This window comes from Cebus imitator, unplaced genomic scaffold (genome assembly GCF_001604975.1).
Source record: "Cebus imitator isolate Cc_AM_T3 unplaced genomic scaffold, Cebus_imitator-1.0 Scaffold103, whole genome shotgun sequence".
NCBI classification, from domain to species: domain Eukaryota; kingdom Metazoa; phylum Chordata; class Mammalia; order Primates; family Cebidae; genus Cebus; species Cebus imitator.
Genome location: NW_016107418.1, coordinates 4,609,589 through 4,637,549, shown reverse-complemented (window position 1 = coordinate 4,637,549; position 27,961 = coordinate 4,609,589). Strand labels below are relative to the sequence as shown.

General features: G+C 39.0%; 1 protein-coding gene and 1 pseudogene across 4 annotated transcripts in view; one reads left to right on the top strand and one right to left on the bottom strand.

Annotated features, from left to right (window-relative positions):
• WASF3 (WASP family member 3) overlaps window positions 1-27,961 on the top strand; it is a 116,921-nt gene that overhangs the window by 6,857 nt on the left and 82,103 nt on the right. The window lies entirely within an intron of this gene.
• LOC108310427 lies at window positions 7,497-26,118 on the bottom strand (annotated as a pseudogene).

The following is a 27,961-nucleotide window of genomic DNA, read 5'->3' as shown; positions in this document are numbered from 1 at the left end:
TACAGGCAAGCGCCACCATGCCCAGCTAATGTTTTGTATTTTTAGTAGAGACGGGGTTTCACCATGTTGACCAGGATGGTCTCGATCTCTTGACCTCGTGATCCACCCTCCTTGGCCTCCCAAAGTGCTGGGATTACAGGCTTGAGCCACCGCGCCTGGCCAACATCACTTATTTTCTAACCTCTCAAAATATGTACATGACAAGGTTATTTTTGTTTTTGTTTTGCCTGTTTTGTTACATAGTCCTGTATTAGGATATTACCTAGGCAGATTTCAGCTCTGAATTGGCGTTGCAACTCTTTGCTGGTGCATAGTCTGTCCTAAGTTAGAATTAATGTTTGTTTGAAACAGGGTCTCTCATTCTATGCCCGGACTGTTGGCTCTGTTGCTATCTCGGTTCACTGCAGCCTTGACCTCCTGGGCTCAAGCATCCTCCTACCTCAGCCCGCCAAGTAGCTTGGACTACAGGCTTGTGCCACTACACTCAGCTAATTTTTATATTTTTTGTGGAGATAGGGTGTCGTTATATTATCCAGGCTAGTCTCTAACTTCTGGGCTCAAGTAATCTTCCCACCTCAGCCTCCCAGAGTGGTAGGCTTTAATGTTTATTAAGAATTAATGTTTATGGGCTGGGCGGTGTATTCCCAGTACTTTGGGAGGCCTGGATGGGTGGATCAATTGAGGTCAGGAGTTCAAGACCAGCCCGGCCAACATGGTGTAACTCTATCTCTACTAAAAATACAAAAATTAGCTGTGCATGGTGGTGGGCGCCTGTAATCCCTGCTACTTGGGTGGCCAATATGCTCAAACCTGGGAGGCAGAGGCTGCCGTGAGCTGAGATCACACCACTGCACTCCAGCCTGGGCAACAGAGGGAGACACTTTCTCAAAAATAAATAAAATAAAATAAAATAAGAATGTTTATGGAAGGGCTCATGGATTTCACTTGCTTCCTGTGGTGCATGGAAGAAACTCTATTCCAAGTTGAGGGATGCCATTAACCATAAACATGGTAAAGAGAGAGGGAGCAACTTATGAGTATGTTTATATTGTTCTGAGAGAGGTTGTGGCTATTGCACAGCTTACAGTGAGAGGGAAGAGACTGACTTTACATCTCTTCTAAAGTAAGGTCTTAATTTTGGCAGAAATATTGTAATTTTCCAGTATAGAACACATGTCTGTTTTCAATATAAATGTAAAAACACATTAAAAAAAAACAAACAAAAAAAAACGCCCTGTAGAATTTAAAACATATCTCCCTGCTTGGTTTTCTATATAGTATTTGTCATATATCTTTTAGAGTTAATTATACTAGCTTTTGATAAGAAACCCAGAAATACACAAAAACTCCCTAATTCTCCAAACACTTGTCTTCAGATTTTAATTATGTACTGCAAATAACATTGTTTCCCAGGTCTTCCCTAGAATGTGAATTGTTCTTTGAGATATCCCAGGCAGGAAGATTATTGAAACCTTACTCCTTTTCAAAAGTTGGCATTACAATTTGAATGGTTACAAAGTTTATCAATGGAAATGAAGTTCGTGCCTGAGCCGTTTAAAATCTTTGTAGCTGCTCTGCTGTTTGTTCATTGTGTTACATAGTATTCATTGAAAACTTCTTCCCACAAAAAGAAAAAAAGAAAAAAAAATTCTGAAAACTGCAAAACTTCAGAACATCTTTTCAAAGAATTGTATAGGGATTAAGCACCGAAGAGTTTAGAACAGCTACTTCACATTAAGCTACATTTATGATTACTTTTTCTTGCCACACAGGAGTTCAGAAACTTGTGGTTTTATTTCTCAGGCTATTTGGGTTCTGATGATTGTCAGATTTCATTTGAGACAATATTGCCCTGCATTTAATATTTACTGAGCATTCTTTCTCTTTTTGGACACGTGCGTAATTTAGATGAACCGTGTGTAAATGAAAGTTACAAATAGAATTTGGTTTAAGTGGAATATGTACTTTATTCAGATTTTTGTTATTTGAGATGATTTATCAAACATAAGCAATGGAGGCTTTTCTCTCTGTCATTAAATGAAGATCTGGTTTAGCTTATAATAATAAAGCTAAATATAAAGAATGAAAATAAAGAGTATATAAGGACTAGAGATGAATACAACAAAACCTCTACTTTAATAAGGTTCTAGTCTCCATAGGCAGTGTTTTAGACATGAGGATTGCTTTAATAACTGCCAGATTTCAGTGACTTACGAGTAAGAAGCATCTGTTTCTCACCCATATGGAAGCTTATGTTGGGGTCGTCATGGGTTAGGCATCCACATGGCTGTTCAGGTAGTCAGCTTTTTTCCACCTTGTGACTTAGCCTCCTATAGGAACTGGGAAACTGCTCAGTTCAGCCAGTGGGTGGGGAATGAGGACAGTCCTGTGGGACGTTTTTATGGACCAGTACACATTGCTTCTCATCCTACTAGCTGTACTCAGATATGGCCTCTCTTAGCTTACTTTAGGCTGGACACGTAGCAGAGCTATACATCCCAGGAGAAGAGAGGTCATAGCAGAAGAAAGCATAGTGTAGCAGAAGAAAGAGATCACTGTAATGCACTGCTGCTGACAGGGCTTTGGTGGCATAACTAGTCTCTGCCCTGGTCTGATTGGGAACTTGGGTGAGCATCCTGGTGGCCACAGTGAAAGGAAATCATCCTCAGCTCTATGCTGTTGTTTTCACCATCCATAAAGAACATACCAGTTTCTTTTCCTTAATATGTTCCCCATTTAACACTTGGGGATTTGAACTGGTTACACTGAAAGGTGTAGTAGGTGATGTGCTCAGTGGCATTCATGTTGGTACATCGAACAGTGGTTCTTGTTTGGCCGTTTATCATAATGTCCTTAAATGAAGTAAAAGTACAGTAATCAAAATTTGGAGGGTCAGACTAACGTGATTTATTATATATTTTCTGGTTGTGAGAATAAGCACACTTCATATCCCTCAAACAGTCATTTAGGAATATAATTGATCTCAGGTGGATTTTTTTTTTTGGTGGAAGATGTATAGAAGATAGTTTGAAGTTATTGTTACTGATGCGCTTGGAGTGTCAGTATTTTGTCAATTAAAAGTAGCTTTAGAGACCAAGGTGGTTGGTTAGTTCAAAATCAATATCCTGCATGGCAAGCTTGTTCTAGATCAGGGGTTGGTAAACTATAGCTTATGGGCCATATTTGGTTCTTTTCCTGATTTTGTAAGGAAAATTGTCTTGGAACACAGACTTGTCTGTTCTTTTATTTCTTGTCTGGGGCTGCTTTTGTGCTGCAAGGCAAAGCTGAAAGGGGTAAGTAGTGGCAGCAGAAGTTAACTCACACAGCACAACATATTTACTATCTGGCCCTTTACACTAAAAATCCCTGACCCTTGTTTTGGAGAACATATTTTCTTCCTTTTCTGATGGGACTCAACATTGTAGTAGGGAAGAAAGCTAATAAACAACATGTTAAAGTATATATGTGTGTGTGTGTGTGTGTGTGTGTGTGTATATATATATATATATATATATATATATATATATATATATATAAAATCTTTCCTCACTTGCTTTGCTTTACTGTGCTTTCTTTCGTATATAGCCGTGTGTGTGTGTGTGTGTGTGTGTGTGTGTGTGTGTAGTAAGAAAGCAAAGCGAGTGAAGAGAAAGTATCAGAGACTGCTGTTTTTGATAGGGTGGTCAGGGAAGCCTATCTGAGATGACATTTGAACAGAGATGCAAACAGAAGTGAAGAAGTGAAGCAGCCAGGCCAATATTTTGGGAATGAGCCTTATTTGGGGAGAAACAGCAAGTGCCCCCTTGAGGTACCTGAGTGGCAGCAGGGGGGTTGGGGGGATGCATCATGCAGAGGTAGTAAAGGGACAGATTGTATAGGCTTATAAACTGTGGTGCACTTTGGATTTTATTATGAGTAAGATGAGCCATTGCAAAGTTTTGAGCAGGGAAATGATGATGTTTGAGTTAGATGATAAGAGGATTGCCAGGACTGCTGTGTAGAGGATAGATAGGAGACAAAGGTAGAAGGTGTGGGTCTATGTGCTAGGTATTGCTAAGTGCTGTGGCTGCTGGATGAATCAGTGGTTCCTGCCACGAGGAGCTGTTAGTAACTGCATAGCAGAATAAAGAGATCACTTTAATGCACTGCTGCTGACAGAGAAACAAAAGGTGCCCTGGGATGGTATGGCAGGGGTTCCTGATCCAAACCAAAGGTGACACCCTGACCTGAGAACTTGGAGGGCACCGATCAAGACTGATTGTATATCAGAGCTCTGAGATTCTTGGAAGGACTGCTTGCACACAGGACTTTTCCCCACCTGTTGACCACGTGAGCAAGTACGCATCCAAAGATGAGTGGTTGGTGGCTTTTAGATCACATGCCAGTGCCAACAACTGCAGTCTGGAGCATTGTATTAGAGTGATATTAAGGTGGCATCTTAGCTCAGCAGGATACAGCACCATGGGAACTGAAGGGTGGAATATTTGACATCTTTGCCAGAGAGCAGAACCAGAGTAATTTTGGTTTGGGAAGTTTAGGACTGTAGAAACGTCTCAGTAATTTGTCTGTGGAATGTATTGTAGATTATTGCTACTTTCCCCATATGTCTGGCAGTATGAATTAGTTGCACAATGTACCTCTCAGTAATTAGGCAGATTGGTCTACTGTCTGGAGTTATTGGATATGACCCAATTAAACTTTGAAGGATATGTATAAAAATGATTCTATTTTTGGGATAGGTGATATTAAGCTATTTTGGATAATAATTAGCTGAAAAAATTGCTGCCACTTTAAATTAGTGTAAAAGAGGATATTCACGTTTCTGTTTTCTATAATGAGGTGTCTAGATCATCTAGAGATAATTTTAATTATTATAATGTCAATTTAAAAAGAAGTAAGGGTTGGGCATGGTGGCTCACACCTGTAATACCAGCACTTTGGGAGGCCAAGGTGGGCGAATCATGAGGTCAGGGGATCAGGTGAAACCCCGTCTCTACTAAAAATACAAAAATGAGCTGGGCATGGTGGCACATGTCTGTAATCCCAGCTACTTGGGAGGCTGAGGCAAAAGAATCGCTTGAACCAGGGAGTCGGAGGTTGCAGTGAGCCGAGATGACACCACTGCACTCCAGCCTGGCGACAGACCAAGACTCCTTCTCAAATAAATAAATAAATAAATAAAATAAAAAGAAGTAGGGAGAGGAAATAAAATCACAATCATAGAGGGAAGTTTCTTTTTTTGCACTTTCTCTGCGACCGATAGAACAAAGGATATAGATGACTTGAACAACACAATTAATAAAATTGCCTCAGTGTGTCTGGATGTTGTACCTAACTGCAGAATACACTTTTTTTGTAAGTAGACTGGACACTAGCTATCAGCTTGTTGGCAAAAGCAAGTTTGAGTATATTTTAGAAGATTGATTTCAAACATGACTGTTCTATAAATTAAGCTAAAAGCAATAGCAAAAGGTAACTAGAAAACCATTTTTCAGTATTCCATGATCAAGGAAGATATTACAATGAGAATTAGAAAATTTCGCAAAATATGTTGATTAGAGTTAATATGAAAAATGCAGTATATAAAAATGTGTGGGGTGTAGCTAAAGTCATACTCAGGGGAAAGTTTATAGCCTTACATGCATGTGTTAGGAAAGAAGAAAGCCTGAAAAATACTCAATGATCTGAACATCAGTTTCAAGAAGTTAGAAAGGAACAGCATACTAAACCCAGAGGAAGTAGCTAGGCATTAAAAAAGGAGAAATTCATAGAATAGAAAATAAATATACAGTAGAGAACATGTGCAGTACTAGTTCTTCTGAAAAGATTGATGATATGAATCAATTTGGTGAGATTAATAAATTAAAGAGAGAAGACACAAATTACCAATGTCAGCTATGAAAAAGAGAACAGCCTAAAAGATCCTACAGGCAGTAAAGATTTTTAACAAGATATTATTAACATTTATGCTAATATATTTTAACTTTAGGTAAATGGACAAGTTTTTTCCTTAAGTGTGGTTTTGTTACTCATTTAAATTGCCACTTGATCATTTGTTTTAGGGTCCTTGTTGATTTAATTTTCTTTTAACATAATCTACACAAAACTACAAACGCTGTGTAGTTTCAGAGAAGTATCACTCCCTCTCACATCCCTTTGACCTTGTCTGTTTCCCTCTTGTAGATAACCAACCTCAGTTTTCTAGTTTAAGACAATACATGCATGTTTTCTTATTTACCTTTTTTTCAAAAACAGAAGGTGGCATACTGTATAAATTCTGTTGCACTTTGCTTTTTTCCACTTCAAACATACCCTCGAAATTAATTATTCTGTATCAGATTCCAGAGCACCTCTTCAAAATTAATTTTACGGCTGTATAGTGCAGTTTACATAGTGTGAATATAATGCAGTTTGGTTACCAGTCTTCTGTGTTTGGACATTTAGGTAGTTTCCAGTATTTTGCAATTACAGTACAAATAATGTGGCTATGAATAACCTTGTGCATGTTTTTTTTTTTTTTTTTTTTTTTTTTTTTTTTTTTTCTTTTGAGACGGAGTTTCGCTCTTGTTACCCAGGCTGGAGTACAATGGCGCGATCTCGGCTCACCGCAACCTCCGCCTCCTGGGTTCAGGCAATTCTCCTGCCTCAGCCTCCTGAGTAGCTGGGATTACAGGCACGCGCCACCATGCCCAGCTAATTTTTTGTATTTTTAGTAGAAGCGGGGTTTCACCTTGTTGACCAGGATGGTCTCGATCTCTTGACCTCGTGATCCACCCGCCTCGGCCTCCCGAAGTGCTGGGATTACAGGCATGAGCCACCGCGCCCGGCCCTTTTTTTTTTTTTTTTTTGTATTGCAGGAGGTTTAACTTGGGGATAAAGTCTTCAAAGTTGGATTTCTGGGTTGAAGGATAAATGTATATGTAATCTTGTTAGGCTCAGCTGAGTTCTCCTCCGTAGAGATTGTACCATTTTGCATTGCTCTGAGCAGTGTGTGAGTGCCTGTTTCTTTGTAGCCTGCTCGCTAGAGTATATTGTGAAGCTTTCAAATTTTTCCCAATCTAATGAGTGAAAAAATCTTTGTGTAGTTTAATTATATTGCCTTTATTATGATTGAAGTTGAGCATCCTTTATGTTCAAGGGAAATTTTTATATTATTTTGAGAATGTCTATTGCCTATTATATCTAAAGAATTTTTGTACCTTTTCTGTTCATTTTTTAAAAGTTTTTTTTCTTTGCCTTAGGAATAATGTTCCTTTGTATATGTTACAATATTTCTCCTAGTTTTGACTTTTCTGATTTTTTTTCCCCCATGCCAAATATTTTATCTTTATGTAGTCAGTTTTTTTTTAAGTTCACAAAAGGTAGGCTATGTTTATTAGAATCACAAGCAGTTGACTGTCTCAGTGTGACTCAAGACCACAAAAAAACCATTTCTCCTTCGCTTCTGAGTCCTGGGGTTGAGACCTAGACCGGCAGGTGTTCTGATTGGGGTCAATTCACAGGTTTACAAGTTTCTGTCTGAGGGCAATCTGTGACTGTCTGAGGTTGGCCAGGTAGGTCATTGATGTTGCTGTTGAGTATGGTCTTGGAGCCATTGGGAACTATTTTGGGTACTTGGTTAACCAGGCTCATCAGGAAGCGGCCCACGGTATTGTCAGCTGGCACGTTTGCAGACAGTACATCCTTTGCATATTGCAACACTGTGCTCGAGGCATCTTGGATGTGAGCTGATGCCCCTCCTACTTGCAGCAAGTCGCTGAAAGTCCAGTCACTCGGTTGGGGCTAAAGCAGGCTTTCATAGTCAGGCCAACTCCAATGTGTTCAGTGTCATAGTATGTGTATTTCACTGTCAGAAGTGCGAACATCACTCCCATGATCCTCCCAGGAGCACCCATTAAAGTGCTAACATAGGCTTTGATGCTCATGTGGCCGTTCTGGAGGCTTGGGTCCACAGTGAGGTGGATGGGGTTGGGGGCCTCCCAGCTATATTACTCATGGATCAGCACAGTGCTCTGTGGATGTCATGGCCTGTAGCTTACCAGCCCAGGATGAGCTCATATTTCTGTTTTGTTTTTTATTCTTAGTTCTACAGTTAAATACAGAAAATGCTCACTTTGTAATCAGTCCTTTTGCTTACGTTTCTTTAGTCATCCCTTGTTTAGATGGCGCTCAAGCCCTGATGTTTCCATTGACTGTAACGGATCAGTGTCTCTCCTGTGCCTCTAGAATTGTATTAGTTGTATACCATTCCTTGGGGTTGTTTGTTCTTGGTCAGTTTTCCCCAGTTGGCTTTCTTTTTTTGAGATGGAATCTTGCTCTGTCACCAGGCTGGAGTGCAGTGGCATGGTCTTGGCTCACTGCAACCTCCGCTTCCTGGGTTCAAGCGATTCGCCTGCCTAAATTTCCCAAGTAGCTGGAACTACAGGCATGTGCCCCCACACCCAGCTAATTTTTGTATTTTTAGTAGAGATGGGGTTTCACCATGTTGGCCGGGATGGTCTCTATCTCTTGACCTCTTGATCTACCTGCCTCGGCCTCCCAAAGTATGGGGATTACAGGCATGACCCATCACGCCCAGCCAGCTCTTAAAATGTGTAGATTTAGGTCTTTTATTTTCAGAAATGTTCTTGGAGTATTGTTTAAAATATTCCGTTTTAGTGTTTTGACTATCTTCCAGAGTTTGATGTATCTTAGAGGTATATGTATTTATATTATGTGAATATTTAACTTTCTTTGCCTCATTTCCTTTTTATTCACTTCTGCTTTGACCCTTCATACTTTTTAAATTTCACTTTCTTATGATTATTTTTCTACTTTTCCTCAATGCCCTTTATAAAATTTTCATTTGAATCTATTATTCTCCCTTGGACATCTTAATTACTTCTCTGTGACTTTTTCTTGCTTTTTTTTTGTTTCCTGGGTTCAAGACATTCCTGTTTCATTACTCTCTTTTTTCCTCCTTTTCTATTTTTACTCTGTCTTGGGGTCTTAAAGCTGTAAGAGGTCCTGAGACATAAATTTGAGAATCGTTGCTATACTGATGCCTTTGACCTAGTCTCAGAAATTGCGATGGTCTGAAGTGACACATGGGCTTGGAAAATTTTTTTTTTTTTTGAGACGGAGTTTCACTCATGTTACCCAGGCTGGAGTGCAATGGCGCGATCTCGGCTCACCGCAACCTCCGCCTCCTGGGTTCAGGCAATTCTCCTGCCTCACTCTCCTGAGTAGCTGGGATTACAGGCACGCGCCACCATGCCCAGCTAATTTTTGTAGTTTTAGAAGAGACGGGGTTTCACTATGTTGACCAGGATAGTCTCGATCTCTTGACCGCGTGATCCACCCGCCTCGGCCTCCCAAAGTGCTGGGATTACAGGCTTGAGCCACCGCGCCCGGCCCAGTTTCTTTTGTTAAAAAGGTTCTGCTTTTTTTTTAAAAATAGTATAAAACCACTGCTTTTGTGGGGAAGGGGTCCCAAATAGGTGCATTATGAGTGGAAAACTGTTAGAATCTCTTGGCTTAAAAAAAAAAAAAAAGCACCTACTGAAGATTCTTTCCTTGACAGTCATTTGCTATAAACTAGGCTTTGATATAATCAGAATAGAAGGCATCATTTAGAATATGAAATACAGAGAAAAATAAAGTGATTCTTCAGCCTTTGCTTTGGCATAGGATGTTACTAGGTATGGACTTAACTATCTTTGCTGAAATTATTTTCAGGTTTTAGAGTCAGGAATAAAGGAATATTCTTTGAGTATTTGGTAAATTTGTGGTTTATAGACACTAAATTCTGTAATCCATGAGCTTCTTGTTTAGAAGTTCTTGAACCAAATTTGTGGTTCACTGTAAGCCAGTGTATAGGATTTAAAAGGATACTTTTTTTGCATGAGTCTTGATTTCTAGCTCATTTGATCTTCTTTTTCTCTTTTCTTTTTCACTTCTAATAAATGTTATTTGCTTTCTGACCACAGTTGGCTATACCTAAGTGCAATTATATATGGATGGTTCCTGACTATACCTACACTCTTGGGTAGGTTTCAGGCTCTGAACTGAATGATCGGTTGCCTCTTAAGACCTAATGAGACAGTTCAGGAGCAGGGGCTTTGGGGCCAGACTGATTCGTGTTCAAATCTTGGCTCTGTTATTTATTAGCTGTGTGATTCGGGGACATTTCTTAGCTTCTGTGATCCTTGATTTCCTAATCTAAAAAAGAAAGCCTACACCAAAGTGTTATACTTAAAGAGCATACTTAAGTAAGAGAATGTAAATAATAAATAAAGTGCTGAGTACTTTACCGAGAACAAAAAATTGCCCAGTAACTGGCCGAGTAAAGAAAGAAGCAATAGAAAGAAAATCCCTAAGAAACCTTCAGATCTGTGTGTGTTTTGAGACCATACCTTGGAAGACAGGGCAAAACCAATGTAGGTCTCTTTTTTTCAGCTAATAACATATATTCTAATAGGATTGATACCTTGAGCGGTAATTAGTAAGAAAGATAATGACAGGCTCCTCTATGGATGCTTAAAATGGGGGCAGAAAGAAATTAATGCTAAAGTGGTCATTTGAAGCCTAGGGTCTTAGTGAAAAGATAGTAACAGCCGTGGTAAAGCAGTTTGGACAGCCACTGTGGATAGCATCTATCAGTTTTCATAAGGGTACATGTTTGCATAATGATTTATGGTGTTAGTTGTCTTTAATTATGTGATCTCATTTGATGTGTACAATACCACCTAAGGTGGCCTATTATTCAGATGACCCTGGTTACATAGGGACAGGTTGCAAAGGGAGCAAGCAAAGACAGAAAAAGCAATTATTTTCTGTAATGGGTAAGAAACAGAAAGGTTCTTAACGGTCACAGATGGCAAGTAAATGGTAAAGCTGAGTCAAGAAATCCTGATTCTAGTCGAGAGCTCTTTCTCCTATAGTGTTTATTATTTTGTTTTGACTCACAATGGAAATACTTAAAGATGCAAAGTAGTTCATAATTAGAGTAGGCAGAAGTGGGGTTGAAGCTAAGAGTTGAAGGATCCTTAAGCCCAGGTAGGACTTATTTTCTGCTAGGTAGTATCTTTCATTGAAAATTCCTTATTTCATTGAAAATTATTTTTTTAATTATGAATTTGATTATATTACTTGTTATTTCTTTGAACAGGTTTTCAGAAGAATGACCTTGAGCACACTCTGCTATGCTGTTTGTACTCGACCCTCTGTATTTCATTTCTAAACCTCCCTTTCCCACTTCTGAAAGCCTTGACCATCTTTTGAAGCCCCTCTGGCTTCGTTGTAGTTTGTTTTTATGATCTGGAGCCTACTTAAAGCCTGTTTCAGTCTCGTCAGATAGCCACAGCAGCAGCAGCAGATAGTAACACTCAGAGGGTGCTTGCCACTCAAGTAGCCCAGAGAATTTGCAGTATAGAAGCTGAAATTGCTTACCAGAGATGTGATCCACTCAAAAAAGGTTCTGAAAACTCAATTCAGTGAAGTGTGTTTGGGCTCAGAGCATTGGACTTGTGACTTCCTGTAATGTTTACTTAACCCCCTAATTTCTAAGTGGTACCTCCCCCACCTCCCTGGAGGGGGAAAAAGATACACACTTGGTTTTGCAGGATTATGGAGATCAAACAAGCATCTAACAAAGTCACTTCTTTCCAGGTACCGCTTTCTCTCTTCCCTCTCATCGTATATTAATCACTTAGTTTCGAGGGACCGGTAAATTAACAGAATGGTGAACCTTTCCTTTTCCTGTTTCATTTGCTTGGTGACTAGTGGTTTCTGCTGGAAAACAGATGAACCATCTCAAGGTAATGAAAATTCCTGACTGTGGCAAATGTGAAAGAGTGTCTTTTTAATTCACAGGATATACTCACTAAGACTTCTTCTCTAAGGTAGTTATTTGTAAAGGAAAAAGGTGACCTTAATTTCCAGTACTATGCAGTGAACAGTTTTTGTGGAAACTAGTCCTAGGATTTGAAATGAAGACTGTATGGTCTCTGTTAATCTGTATAGGTAAACGCACTGCATTTAATATTGAGAGTTGTGGTCGTTAACCAGTGGAATTACTAGTATTATAGAAATTTATTAAGGATGGCTTATCGGAGTTGGCTTGTAATTTTAGTCATTTCTTTGTAATTACCAGGTAAAAGATGATTTATCTTGAGTTGAATTACTTCTGTAAGTTAAAATAAGGAATTTTTAAAGTATTCCTCAGTTTTATGTTCGGTTATCTAGGAAATATTCACAGGCAGCAAAGAAAGATGTGAGATAATTATTCAGAAATTTTAGTTGCTGGTGATTGTGTGTTGAAAGCATATATGGGACAAGCAGTTTTGGAATTTCTTGCAAAGTCAGTATTACCCTATATATTGACCTTTCAGAAAGTTCTTACTGTGTGTTTCAAAGTCTTCTTTGTAAATTAAAAAATGAAAACTGTTGTTACTCCGCTGATAGGTCTGTTAACTCATGCTCACTAAATAGTTAGGGGAGTGGAGGAATACAGCTAGCATTCCATCATCTGGAAGGAGAGTAGTGAGGTGGCAGATAATCAGAGCTTTCACCGTGGCATAAATAATACCATTTTCCCAAGCAGTACTGTGGAATGCAAAAAGAAAGAAAAACATAAAAAAATCGGACTGAGTTGAAGAAAGCCAATTTATAGTTGTAATAAATAATATTTTGTGTTAAAAAGGAAGAACAAATTGACAAGAACTTGGAGAAATACCAGCTAAGGATAAAGGATAATAAAAACGATGGAAATCCAGTTGGTATAGAACTAAAGATCCAAATGTAAACAGCAGCTGTTTACATTAATTACCTTGTGGATGGAGTGCCTCGCTGAGCTGATATGCTGTTATAGTAGTGCTTTCAGGTACAGTATTGGGTTGAAACACTTAGATATGCCTACACACTGACTTTGAGAAAAATCATGTGGTTAGCTGTGCTTTCCTTTCAGTAATAACTATAATTTTTATAATTTTACTGTATTCAGTCATATGGGAAGCTTTGAAGACCAAAGCGTAATTCTGTATTATCGCTAGTTGATAAGCAGATGTCCTTACCTCATGGTCTCTTTGACTAAGTTAGATTGTAAGCTTCCGGAAGGCAGAAGACTGTTCTTCAGCTCATGTTTGGCATAATGTCTTCCACATAGTAGGGGCTCAGAAATCTCTGTTGATGTTATAAATTTGGCAAGTGTTCACTGCTGAAACTGCGTGTTGGCAGTTAAGACCGTATAATCCCAGAGCAAACCTAAGAAAACCTTTTGACTTGTATTGCTTTGCTGTGTCTATCTTTTGCTAAAATTAAACCATGTCCCCCCGCCCCAGTGCATAATAAAAGCCCTTGCCTTACTGTGTGGCTGACAGTTTATAATGTGAGTGGAGGTAATAGCTGAGGATGGTGCTGTAGAAAATTTACTTTATAGGCCTAGGCAAGGAAGAAAGGTTTAGGGTTATTCCCATGGATTCTGTTAGATGACTTGATTTTTACTGTGTTAAAGGCTTCCTTTCAAGTGATTTGAGATTGCATGGAATAGGGAGAGTGCTATACTTGGGTGTCATAGGACTCTGGGTTTGTTGATAGAGTTATGGTACCCCAAAAAGTCCTCATTTGATACGTAATCTTGATTTTGTTTATAGAATTTTCCATAATGAAGTAATATTTGATTTTTTCAAGTAGTTTAATGTTTGGCCTCTATTATTTTTCAATAATGTTTGGAAAGAAGTTTTCCTCTTCAAGATTATTAAAAAATTTTTTTATGTTTCTTTTTGTTCTTTATTGGTTTTATTTTGTACATTTTTGCTATTAATACATTTGAAACTTCTTTTGGTATAAAGGGTAAAGTGAGGACTCAATTTTATTTTTTTCTCCTAATGAGCATTCAGTTGTTACAACAGCATTTAACCAATAACTCTTACCCTAGGGATTTAAAATGTCACATCCATCTTATACTGAGTTCATATATATACTTTGTCAGTTCCTGCATTTTCTAGTCTATTACATTATAGGTTTATTTACACTATTTTAATTATTGAAGCTTTATAGCATTTTAATATCTGATAGGGGATGCTCTCTACCCTTACTCTTCTTTTTCAGAGTTGTCTTGTCTATCTTTGTTTACTTTTCCATAAGAACTTTCAAGTCAGCTTGACTAGTTCCTAAGAGAATTGTCAGGGATACTTAAGAAACACCTGTTTTCCATGAGCAATTCTAAGAGCCCCACCTGTATTATAAATCTGGAGACTGGGTTTTAGACCTTATTCTGATATTAACTGGCTCTGTAATAAAAAGATTAAATTCAACTGGGCACAGTGACTCACACCTGTAATCCCAGCACTTTGGGAAGTCAAGGCAGGCAGATCATGAGATCAGATCAAGACCAACCTGGCTAACATGGTGAAACCCCATCTCTACTAAAAATACAAAAAATTAGCTGGGCATGGTGGCATGCATCTGTAGTCCCAGCTACTTGGGAGGCTGAGGCAGGAGAATCGCTTGAACCTGGGAGGTGGAGGTTGCAGTGAGCCGAGATCATGCCACTGCACTCCAGCCTGGGCAAGAGAGCAAGACTCCATGTCAAAAAAAAAAAAAAAATTAAATTCATGTTTTGCTATTTTATAGATGTTTGCAAGTCCTTTTAAGAGAGTTATTTTGTGCTGACAACTTTTTTGGGTTTTTATATTCTCATCACTAGATAGAACTATTTTAAAAATCCTCCGTTTCAGCCTGGTCAATATGGAGAAACCCTGTCCTTATGAAAAATACAAAAAATTAGCCGGACTTGGTGGCACCTATCTGTAGTCCCAGCCACTTGGGAGGCTGAGGCCGGAGGATCACTTGAGCCTGGGAGGTGGAGGTTACAATGAGCCGGGGTTGTGCTACTGTACTCCAGCCTGGGGGACAGAGTGAGACCCTGCCTCAAAAAAAGAAGAATCTTCAGTTTCTTTTTAAAAAGAATCCTCAGTTTTTATTTATTTTTTTTAAAGTATTGCAGAGGGGTCCTCCTCATACTTGCAAAAATTGGAAACAGCTGAATTATAGTTCCCTGAACTCTTTTTTTTTTTTTTTTTTTTAATTCTAAATAAATAAAAGGCGGTATATCATCAGTCCAATCGAGGATTGAATTTAAATCTTTGTAGCCACTGAAAGGGCTACTCAGTGGAGGGAAACTACAGAACTGGCTCTTGGCAAGATCATTTGTCTGTTTCTTTCTTTTCCTCTATAACCAGTTGGTGTTTTGAAAGGAAGCATATTGTCTAGATTTTCAGAGTTCTCCACAAACAGGATGGGGGAGTATTATTGTTGAAGTATGTAACATGATTGTATCTTCAGCAGAATTAAGTTCTTTGAGAGCTTGAATTATTTGTGTTGTCATAGTTGACTATTATGATTGAAATAAGTATGTATATCTTCTTTGCTTTTTTTAGACTTGAGAGCTGCTGGACAGAATAATGGGTTCATGGGAGAAGACAATCAAGGTGGTGGTGATTCTCAAAAGTCAAACTTGACATTTTGAAGGGCATACCAGATCTGAAGTTTGTATAATTCTGTAACAAATTGGAAAATAATGGAACAAATGAAGGGGAAAAATTGGTCTTGGTCTGTTGGTGAATGGCAGTCACTATTAAATTGAAATGAGTTTTTAAAATGAAGAGACCAAAAGTTATTTTTGTCTCTTTTGGAAAATTACTTTGAGGATTCATTGATTTATGATTGCTATAGGACTTAAAAAACAAAAACAAAAACAAAACCTAAAGAAAATTTACCACCAATTCCATAATCCCATCAAGAATAATATTCTGAAGTAGAGGGTGAGGTTTGGAATTTGAGTCTAGTTACACAAGATTCAGTCTATTAAATAACTGTAAATAATGTTCTTAAGTAGAAGTAAATACAATAATTAGATAAGCTGATAGAAATTACTGTTCTTCATATCAGAAAGATGAGAAGGAAGGTTAGGAAAAACAAGAATGTAAGGAGAAAATAATCCTAGAGCGTATGTCTGAAAAATTCAAAGTGGGAGTCAGTTTATTGAATCCTCAAATGATGTGAGGTTTATGTTTCCACTGTTTAAAAATATCTGTGACCAGACCAAATCAGAGCCACACAGTCCCAATTCCACATTCCTGAGAGGGAAACCTGGCCCATTTTGGGTAGTGTCTGTCTCCAGCTGTGGCCAGGAGGTTGGGGAAGAGATAAACCCTGCTTGTGTTTTTACCAATGTCAAATAGCATCCCCAAATCGGCTTCTGTTTCAGTTATCATCACAGATTACATTTTAGGAAATATGTATATGTTTTTCTTCTAGATTCTGAAATTTGATCTTGTGGACCTTTTTGTAGTCTTAAAATGCTTAACAGTGTACTTCCATCAGTAAAGTGTCAGAGAGTACCTGTGTCTCCCCTCCCCCACCCCCGATCCTGGCCAGCACTGGGATTTTTCATACGTTTAATCTTTGCTCATCTAACAAGTTAAAATGGTATGGCATTGCAGCTCTAATTTGTATGTCTTTTATAGTTTATTTATTTATTTTTGCGACAGAGTCTCACTCTGTCACCCAGGCTGGAGTACAGTGGCGTAGTTATGGTTCACTGCAGCCTTGAACTCCTGGGCTCCAGTGATCCTCCCACCTCAGCCTCCCGAGTGGCTGGGGCCACAGACACACACCACCACACCTGGCTAATTTTTTTTTTTTTGTAGAGATGGGGTTTCGCCATGTTGCCCAGGCTGGTCTTGAACTCCTGAGCTCAAATGATCTGCTTGCCTTGGTCTCTCAAAGTGCTGGGATTATAGGTATGAGCTACTGTGCCTGGCCCTGTATTTCCTTATATTGCATGAGGTTGAGCATTCTTGCATGTCTGCTTTTCAAATACTCAGTAGTTGGATAGTTACTTGGTTCCTTTCTGTTTTTGTTCAACCAAATAGGTGGAATATAGGGAGTCTTCTGTTTTGTGAGAGTATTAGTTTGGAAGATGTTTCATCTTATTCTATCAGATACGAAGTTTAGGACTAAAAATCATTCTCTGAGAATTGAGTAATGTGGAGTGGAGGGGGCAGTGCCTGGAAAGCATTGAAGGAGGAAGTGGCCACTGAACAGGGTGTCATGGTGGGAATTGCTGTGATTGGTGGATATCAGAACCTTACCTCAAATTGAGCCCAGCAGAGATGGACAACTGTATGGCTTAGAAAGTGACTTATGTAGGCAAGTGGTAAAGTCTTACTGACGCTTAGTAATGTCAGCCTGGTATGGCATCAATAGATGCATTTGTATGAGGGGTCTTGCTGTTTTGGCTTTAGTTGAATGTTAAGAATCCAATAGGTATCATAATACTTTTAGAATGATTTTGCCTATATCTAGTATTTAAAGCTTTTCTTCAGTTATTTCTCCAAAGTACAACAGAGTTTGGCAGATTTATATGTGTACTTAAAATGAAAGATAATGCTGTTAGTGTAGGTTGGGGTGTAGGACACCTTCTGCCTCTGAGGGAATGTTAGATCTTATGCTTTGGATTGTTTTGAACAGAGGTAAACATACTCAGTTTGACTAGATGTATCTGTAGATTTTAATGTTAGTAAGCAGTGCCGTCCTGCTTCTTATGTTAGTTCCTTGAATGGCCATCCCGCATTGCTGGACTTATGCCAGGGCAGATGAAGGTTCACCTCATGAGCTCGGTGTACAGAAGGGAATGGAAAACATGAACATTCTTTGCTTTTCTATGTGTAACTTCCCCTTCCTCTTTGAAACCAATTCTTTTGGAAAGCTGAAGACCCATATCTGAATAGCATTCTAACAGTATTTCTCATTAATATGCTTTGTCAGTCCTCAGTTTGCAAGACATTGTCAGAATGTTCTTGGTTTGAAGCCTGGATGCTTTGATTTCCCATCGCGTTAATTTCCATCCTGTTAATTTTTTATTCGTGACCTTCTGCTGAGAAGCCCCCCCACAACACCCATTAAATCACATGCAGAGAAAAAAGTAAAATTTGTGATATTTTTAGTTATTTCTGTACTAATAAGATTGCTACCTCCTGCTCTCTGTAAAAATGTAACGTGGTATTTACTTTAACTCCAGTAATAGTTTTGAATTTTGACCTTTTTTTATTTGAGAAAAAAGAAACCCAAAAAAAGGTGGAAAATAGATTAATTGGTTTAAATTTCTTTCTTTTTCTCTTTAAATGTCTTTCCTCCTACGATGTCACCTTTAAATGTAAATCTTAAACCAGAATTATGCCCTATTAATCTACTTACAAAAGTAATCTTGATGGGATTTAAACACAAGCAGATCTCGATGAGATTGTTAGGTGAGATCACCAAGGTGGGGCATACAAAGAAAGGGTCCAAATCAATATATCAAAAGTCTGCTAAGCTTTGGGCTCTTCTAAGAACCCAGTGTTTGTGGGAATGAAATGCCACATACACTTTTCATCCTTTCAGCAGTGAGTTATTGCACACCTACTATGTTCCATGCACTGTTCTGGGCCCTGGGACACACCAGACCAAAACCTCAAAAAAATTTCTGCCCTCATAAGGCTGACATTCTAAAGGGAGAATTGGGGAGTAAAGGAGACAAATTAATAAATTAACAACACATAGCATATTAGAAGACAATAGATGCTAGTGGAAAGAAGGAAATCATTTAAAAGGGGTCAGGAGGTTCAGGACTTGCAGTTTTAATTGGGGTGAGGCAGAGGAGGTAATATTTGAGCAGATTTCTTTTTTTTTTTTTTTTGAGATGGAGCCTCACTCTGTTGCCCAGGCTGGAGTGCAATGGTGCAATCTTGGCTCACTGCAATCTCTGCCTCCCAGGCTCAAGCAGTTCTTCTGCCTCACCCTCCTGAGTAGCTGGGATTACAGGTGTCTGCCACCATACCTGGCTAAATTTTTCAGTTTTAGCAGAGACGGGGTTTCACCATGTTGACCAGGCTGACCTCAGGTAATCCACCTGCCTTGGCCTCCCAAAGTGCTGGGATTACAGGCATGAGCCACTGCGCCCGGCTTGGGCAGAGATTTGAAGGAGGTGTGAGGGACTCAGGCACAGAGGTGTAGGTAGGTGGGGAGGAACATTCCAGGAGAGATGGTGGCAGGTGCAAAGGTCCTCTGGTGGGCTGCTCTCTAGTGTGTGTCTTGAGGGAGGAGACCTGCAGTAGAATGAGGGAGAGGGAGAGAGTAACAGATGAGGACAGTGGTTAGGGGAGAGAAGGAAGCAGGTCATGTGGCTCTCTTAAGTCATTGTGAAGGTTTTAGATTTTCATCACACCATGCATGTGATGAACGGCCACTAGAAGGTTTGAAATGGAAGAGAGCTGTGACCTGACTTATTTGACCGAAATGCTCTAGCATCATAGGAGAACAGTCTGTTGGGGAACAGAGAGTAAAGCAGAGACTAGCTGGGATGCTTAGGTGAGGATGGAAGCAGTTGAGGTGGGGGAAGTGGTAGGATTTTGACATATTTAGAAGGTGGAACCACTAGTAGGATTTGCTGGTGGATCTGACAGTGAGAAGTGGGAGGGAGGGAAATTAAGAATGCCCCAGGGTTTTTGACTTGAGCAGCTGAGATATGGGGTTGCGATGAACTCATAGGGGGAGACTACGAGCATCAGATTGCTGGGGTGTGTCAGGAGTTCAATTTTGGGCATGCTGAATTTCATATTATGGTTGTGTATTAGACATCCACATGAAGATACTAGTAGTTAGCTGTTGGGTATACAGTTTCAAAGTTCATGGAAGTGGTCTGGGCTGGAGATGGGAATTAGGGAGTTGTCAGAATATATATGGCATTTAAAACCGTGAGATAAGGAAGGGTGGGAGTAGGGATAGAGAAGAGAAAAGGTCTAAGGACTGAGTTGTAGATGCTTGAGGTCGGGGGTGCGTTAGGAACAGCCAGGCACTGGTGACTATCACTTGGTCACCCCTTAAGTGATGACCAAGGGGTGATTTCCCTGCCTGGCTCACTGTGGTGTGTTCATCCCAGTGCACTTAGCTGTTACTTCAGAATGGATGTCTGACTGGAGAAGATACTGGGTTGTCATTCCAAAGGGCCTCAAAGGATCAGGCGAGTTTTTTTTTTTTTTCAGTTTCTGCCACAGTGACTCTAGATTATTTTGGGCTTTGTTTGATTTCTGGACCAATAAGATTTACTGACCTACAGTTTTAATGAAGTTCATGATGTTACCAACCTCCGCACAGTGATTTATTTAACTGATTAATCTCTAATAATAAAATATTTCATCCTGACAGCTGACTTTTCAAGGAGAATGTGATTAATATTAGTTTGAGTAATATTTAATTTTCAGGAAAGATTCCAGAATATTGGAAATATTTTTGTGCTTTTTTTGAGGGGATGAATCTTGATTTTATTCATGAATCTTACTGTAATTTTACCTTACAGTGTGTCATAGCTCAGGTAGCTTAACAAAATACCACAGACTGTGTAGCTTAAAAAACAGAGATTTATTTTCTTATAGTTCTGGAGGCTGTGAAGTCCAAGAACCCAGTTCCAGCAGGGCTCAGTTCCTGGTGAAGGGCAACTTTCCGGTTTACCTATGAGTTTTTTGTCCTCAGATGGCCTTTCTTCTAAGTGGTGCAGAGAGTGTGAGTTTGGTGTCTCTTCTTATAAGGCCATAGGTCCCATACGATCAGGGTCCCACCCTATGACCTCACCTAACTGTAATTACCTCTATAAAGGCCCTGTCTCCAAATGCATCACATCAGGGATGGGAGCTTCCACATGATTTTGGTGGGTGGATACACAATTCAGTGCATAATAAACTGTTTTCTCAATTTCTCTACCTCGAGTATGAAGGCATTCTTATTAGTATCTTGTCAGTTATCTGTTCCAGGGTAATTTTTTTCAGAATAAATGTCGTTGAGCTGTGTATGCAGGTACCTGTCTCTGTGTGTTAAGCATACATGGGTTCTTTTCTTTTCTTTTGTTTTTTTGAGACAGAGTTTCGCTCTGTTGCCCACTCTGGAATGCACTGATGCAGTCTCAGTTCACTGCAACCTCCAACTCCCAGGTTCAAGTGATTCTCCTGTCTTAGCTACCCGAGTAGCTAGGACTACAGGCACATGCTACCATGCCCGGCTAATTTTTGTATTTTTAGTAAAGATGGGGTTTCACTATATTGGTCAGACTGGTCTCAAACTCCTGACCTCAGGTGATCTGCCTGCCTTGTCCTCCCAGAGTGCTGGGATTACAGGCGTGAGCCACCCACTGTTCCTGGTCTACATGGGTTATTTTCTGAGGTAATTTCTGTAGTGTTACACAACTTGTGGCAATATTTATAGGGATTTTCAGTTTAGACTTTGCACAAATGTTTAAGCAGTCTAATGTTTTTATTTTAGGAATTGGTTTTTGAGATTCTGTAGCACTTGAGTACTGTTTCTAGAGGGTGTTAACGATTTTTAGGGTGTCCCAGTCATGCAATATTGGCTCAGTGAATGGATGAATGAACTTAGGTGAATGTATGTGTGTGTGGGTAGGGAGTGGGGGCATTGTACTGTAATGAAAGTGGAAATGTAAAAAATATCATCTTAGCTTGTTTATGGAAGGATCATTTATCTTGTAAAATTTTCTACCTTTAGCATTACTGAGGAATTCATTTTGGTCCAAACTGACTTGGCAGATACATGGTCCTCCCTCAGCATAGCAGTTGCTGGTGCTTCCTGAGTTTTTTGGTTTGAGGGTGAGAAAGATGAAGGGTTCTGAAAATTCTGCCTTGTGATTATGACAAAGATCAAATCATAAAGTGCCCAAACACTCTGTTTATAATTTTACCTTTATTTTTCTAGACCATTTACCAAGCCACCTGAAATTTGCTTTGTTTTAAATTATTATTATTTACTGTTAATTTTGTGCTTTATTTCTTTAAACTTTGGCATTTTTATACAGTTGATAATATTTTATTATGTCATTGTTTTGTGTGTCTAAGCATTTATTTTATGTGATATTTTCTTGCAGATTTATTTATTTGCTCTTTTTGAGTTGCATTCCAGTAGAATCTAAGGTTCACAAAAACAAGGAATTGTCTGCATTTTACTGCATTTTATATTGAGCGCTTAGGTACTAGCATATAGTAGGTATTCAATAAATATTCTGACATAAATAAATCCTATAGACACTACTTTGTATGCTTTTCCATTTAGTGTCATGTCATAAAAATGTAATCATATAATTAAAAGTCTTCTAAAATACTACGTAGGTCATTGCATAATAATTTATAGAGCTAACATAATTTGCTTTAAATCAATTCCTTCATCTGGCTGATTTAGTTGCTTCTGTGTTACATAAAATAACACTAAGGGAACATCTTCGTGTATAAATCTTTGTCCACATTTGTGTTCATTCCATATTACTATATTACTAGAAGAATTATTAGTAACATTGATTTAAGTAATTTAATAACATATAATGACAACAAAAGTATTCCAATTTATAATTTTTAAATATAAATTTTAAAAGGGCTCTTTTTCTCTTAGAATTTGATTCTTAATGCTATTTTCTTCTCATTTTGTATTTACTCCCCTTAGCAATCCCATCGAATGCTCTTCTCTTCTTGTCCCTCAGTTCCAGCGAGGGCTACTTTATGACCTCTGCTCCAGGCTGTAACTCTGCATTTGCTAGATATCTGGAGGTTCCCCACGTACCTCAAGATCGCCATCTCCAAAAGTGTAATTATTATTTTTCTATCAAAACCTGCTCCTTGCTGTTCTATTCCCTTTTGAGATAAATGAAGGTAAAATCTTTTCAGCACTCAAGCTGGAATTGTGGGAGTGATAGTTCCTCCCTTTCCTCTTGATCCATAGCTAGTTTGCATATACCCTCAGCTCCTGCGCTCCTGGCTGCTGCCTTGGCCTAAGCTTACTACCGTCTCCTTCCTGGACTGTTGTATTACTGCCCTGTCCTAGCTTCTGTTTCACTTCCCCCGAGTATGTCATTCATACTGTCAGAGTTACCTCCCTGGAACGCCTGTCTTCTATTCTTTTTCTAAGTAAATTCACTTCCTTTCCAACTGTCCCAGTTGCTTGTAGATCCTCCTTGTTTAACCAGGGGCTCTGTGTGTTCTGCCTGTCCTCCGTGTCTGCCTTCGGTCATTTCTTAGGGATTTTTCTTTCTTCTTCTTGAGTATCTTGAGCTCTTGGAGCTCCATGTGTATATCTTCCTCATCTACTCCTCTGTGGCTGCTATCTAGCAGACTCATTGCCTAGAATACTGTCCCTCACTTGTTCATTTAACATTCATCTTCAGATTCAGCTCTGGGAAGTCTTTCTTTACCTACCATTTTTCAACAACAACTTCCTTTTCTGTGTAACCACTAGCAGTATATAAGTACCTCAGTAACATAGTCTTCAACATCATTTGTTGGTAATTTTTATGTGTAGGTTTGTATCACAGATAGTATGATTGAGTGTTATTTATCTTTGATCCCATGGCACTTAACGTAAAGACTTGAAGAAAACATTGAACAATTGTTATTTGAACAAAGGAATGTCTCAGTAGGAACATACTTTGACTTGATGTCTTTTAGGTGTTCTTTCTTCCTGTTTCTGTCTGATACTGTTTCCATTCAGTCTGAAGAACTTCAGCATCTTTTAAAATATGGATCTGCTCAGCTTTGGCTTATCAGAAAATGTCTTTATTTTGCCTTCCTTTTTAAAAACTTTTATTTTTAAATAGTAATAGTCTCCTAGAAAATGGCAAAAGAATTTCAGAGTCCCATGTACCCTTGTACAGCTTCCCCAAGGGTGACATCTTTTATAGCGTGTAGCACAATACCAAAACCAAGAAATTGATACTGGCATGTACCAATGATCTTATTCACTGTTCCCTGTATTTTAAACTGCAGTTATGTGTGTGAGAGTGTGTAAAGTTCTCTGCAGTTTTAGCACGTGTAGATTCATATAACCACTGCCACCATCAAGATACAGTACTGTTCCATCACAAAATCTCCCTTGTGCAATTTCTTTGTACTCTCAGTCATCCTATTCCTTGTCCCTGGCCCCTGTTGTTCATCTCTATTAGCTGTATCATTTTCAGAATGTTTTATACATGAAATCATACCATATTTAACCTTTTGCTATTTACTTTTTTCACTAAGCAAAATGTCCTTGAGGTCTGTGCAGGTTGTGTATGTATCAGTAGTTCATTCCTTTGTATTGCTGAACAGTTTACAATTGTATGGATATACCAGAGTTGGTTCAACAGTCCATGCAAACAACATTTGCATTGTTTCTACTATTTTGCTATTATGAGTAAAGCTGCTATGGACATTTGTGTACAGGTTTTTGTATGAATGTATTTTCTCTGGGATAAATATCTATGAATGTGATTATTGGCAAGTGAATCTTTAGTTTTATAAGAACCTGTTTGGAAAAAGCAGCTTGGAAAAACCGAACTGTTTTCCAGAGTGGCTGTACTATTTTACATTTCACCAGCAATGTATGAGTGATCTGTTTTCTTTGCATCCTCACCAGACTTTAGTATTATCACTGTTTATTTTAACTGTTCTAACCTGTATGTGATGATGTCTCATTGTGGTGTTAATTTGCATTCCTCTAATGCCTAATAATGTTGACCATCTTTTTATCTGCTTATTTGCCATCTATATGTCCTCTTGGGTGAAATGTTTCTTTCTTTTTTCTTTTTTTGCTCATTTTATAGTTGGATTGTTTCCTTCTTTAAACAAATGCTTAGTTTTGAGAGTTCTCGCTCTAGTTTTTTTAATTGAAGAATCTTATAGGACAGTCATTTTTCCCACACCTCAGCATTCTAAACATTTCAGTCCATTGTATTCCGACTTTAATTATTTTTGATAAAATTTAGCCTTCTTAAATGTTGCCCTTATTGCAGTTTTCTGCAAGTCATATGTCTCATTTTCCTGATTGCTTTGAGTATTTTCTCTTTGTCTTTGGTTTTTAGCACTTTGGCTATGATATACCTAGGTGTGATTTTTCTTTGTATTTATCATCTTTGGGTTTAGTGAGCTTTTTTGGATCTATGGGTTGATGTCCTTCATTACATTTGCAAAAATATCAGATTATTATTTCTTAAGATATTTCTTTTATCCAGTTCTGTCCTTGCCTTCTGGGACTCCAATATATTCAAGCCATTTATTATTTCTCAGCTCTTGGGCAGTTTCCTTGTTTGTTTTCCATTTCCCTCTCTCGCTGCAACTCATAGAACCACCTTCTTCTATGTCCAATTTTCTGTGAAGCTCACTGAATGAATTCTTTCCTTCCGAAATTGTAATTTCTATTTCTAGCTTTTCTATTTATCTATTTAATTATTTTATTCTGATGAGATCCTTCACCTGTTCATGTTTATCTCCTCCTCTTTCTCACTAGGTCCTTTAGTACATTTATCATAATTGTGTCTGCTGGTTTGCAGCATCAGGGTCATAGATGGATATTACCTCTGTTGACTTTTTAAAAATAGATCATGTTTGTTTCCTCCTTGTGTACCATTATTTCTATTTATTATTACTATTTTTTTTGAGACATCTCGCTTTATCGCCCAGGCTGGAGTGCAGTGGCACTATCTCATCCCACTGCAATTTCTGTCTCCCAGGTTTAAGCCATTTTCCTGCCTCAGCCTCCTGAGTAGTCGGAATTACAAGCATGTGCCACCATGCCCGGCTAATTTTTTGTATTTTTAGTAGAGATGGGATTTCGCCATGTTGGCCAGGCTGATTTTGAACTCCTGGCTTCAAGTGATCTGCCCACCTGGGCCTCCCAAAGTGCTAGGATTACAAGTGTGAGCCACTACACCCAGCCCCATAATTTTTTTATTCTATGCTGGACATTAAGAACAGTAAAGACTGAGGAATATCTACCGCAGCAAAGGGCTTGCTCCTCCTTTTGTCACACTGTTAATGTTGGGGACCGAGCTGGATCTGGGCTTTGAAGTAGCATTAGTTAGCATCGGTTCACCATTGGATTCACATAGTTTGAGAGTGGGATCACGAACTGGTTTTCAGCAGTTTTCACTCCGAAGCCCAGTAAGATCTTGGAAATCTCTTTATGCTTCAGAGCTAAGCTGCCAACTTTCTGAATGGTGGGAGATTTCTCTTTGTTTGCAGCTTGGCTGCTAGCCTTTCTGGGCACTGGTGAGTTCTTTTTACTCTTCATGGCTTTTGGCTCCTCAGAAGGTCTCTCTTTGCCTTGCTCTTCCTTATTTTATTTATTTATTATTATTATTTTTGAGATGGAGTCTCACTCTGTTGCCCAGACTGGAGTACACTGGTGTGATCTTGGATCACTGCAACTTCCGTCTCCGGGGTTCAAGCAATTCTTCTGCCTCAGTCTCCTGAGTAGCTGAGATTACAGGCACATGCTACCATGCCCGGCTAATTTTTGTATTTTTAGTGGAGATGGGGTTTTGCTATGTTGGTCTCAAACTCCTGACCTCAGGTGATCCATCCTGTTCCTCTTCTTGTTTTTGTTTTTGTTTTTTTTTTTTGAGAGGGAGTCTTGCTCTGTTGCCCAGGCTGGAGTGTGGTGGCATGATCTCGGCTCACTGCAACCTCCCCCTCCCGGGTTCAAACAATTCTCCTGCCTCAGCCTCCAGTGAAGCTGGGATTACAGGTGCCTGCCACCATGCCCAGCTAATTTTTTATATTTTTAGTAGAGACCCTAAAAGCTGATTTCTGTCCCCTTACTTGCCTTCCTCCTGGTGCCAGGCTGCTGCTCTGCATCTAGGGACTTGACAGGTGCCTGACATAGGGGCTGTCTCAAGCTCTCCTGCCCAAGCACCTTGTGCACTACCCATGTGCATTTGATTAAGACCCACACAAAGAGTTGGCTGGCAAGTGGATGCAGATTTGCTGTGCTTTGGGGCTCTTGGAGATTCTAATCTATCATTTCAGCTGACATGGAGACATTAAAAGTTTAACAGTTCAGCCGGTATCTTCTTACCCCTATCTTTGGCAGATTCTTTGTCTTTCTACCACTTTGCCACTGATGAAAACAGCTGTGGATTACTAATTTTCATACGAAGGCCTTCTTGATATCTAGTATTTACTTACTGTAGGTTTGTGTTCTACACTTTCTAAATCCTGGGGCAAATTGTCTCTCTGTAATGTTATAGAATGGAGGTTACAGTCATCCCATGGGATTTGATTCATTGAGACAAAATGGATAAAATATTTCCAAAAAGCATCATTTCTAAGTAGATTGGGGAGTTCAAAGCTTGGCTTTGCCACTTAGAGCTTTGTGGTGGTATTCAATCACCTACTCTGTGAAAGTACTCCTTTGTTAATTGGAGGTTGTAACACCCACCTCTTTCATCCTCTGTGGGCTCTGAATACTAAATGATGCAGAAGTACACAGTAAACTTCCCAGGGCTTGAATGGTTTGCCTAGAATTACTATAGGACAATATTTTGAGATTTACCTTTAATGGTAGAGTGGGCAGTAAGGTGAGTGGGAAGAATACATGATGGCTTTACATTTCCTGAGTTGTCTTTACAGAAAGATTATTATTTCATTTCAAATAAAAGGAGCAGGCTAGTAGTTAAAAGCATGGTCCTTGAAGACAGGTTTTCTAGGTTTGACTTTCAACTCTATTATTTACTGTATGACCTAGGGCAAGCCACTTCACTTCTCTGTTTCTTAGTTCCCTTGTTTATAAAGTGATGATACTAATAGTTACTGCTTCACAGGCTTGCTGTGAGGACCAAGTGAGAGGCTAAGAACGTAAAGCAGAGTTCTGACTTAGCATGGCAGGCTCAGTAACGGTGAAGTACGTTGCTTCTCATTTTTTCCTTTCTAGATGCCCTCATGTCAGGGCAGAGACAATCCTGGTTAGCTTTTCATTCCAGCAGAGAATTCAGATACAAATCCTGATTAAAAAGGTGTTTTTATGTAAAATGTTTCACAATGCCCATGGGAGCTGGGGCGTCTGTTCTGTTGTTGGTTGGTTAGTATTGAAGGCCAGATGTTTCAGCTCCTCTTTCATGACTTTAATCTCCTTG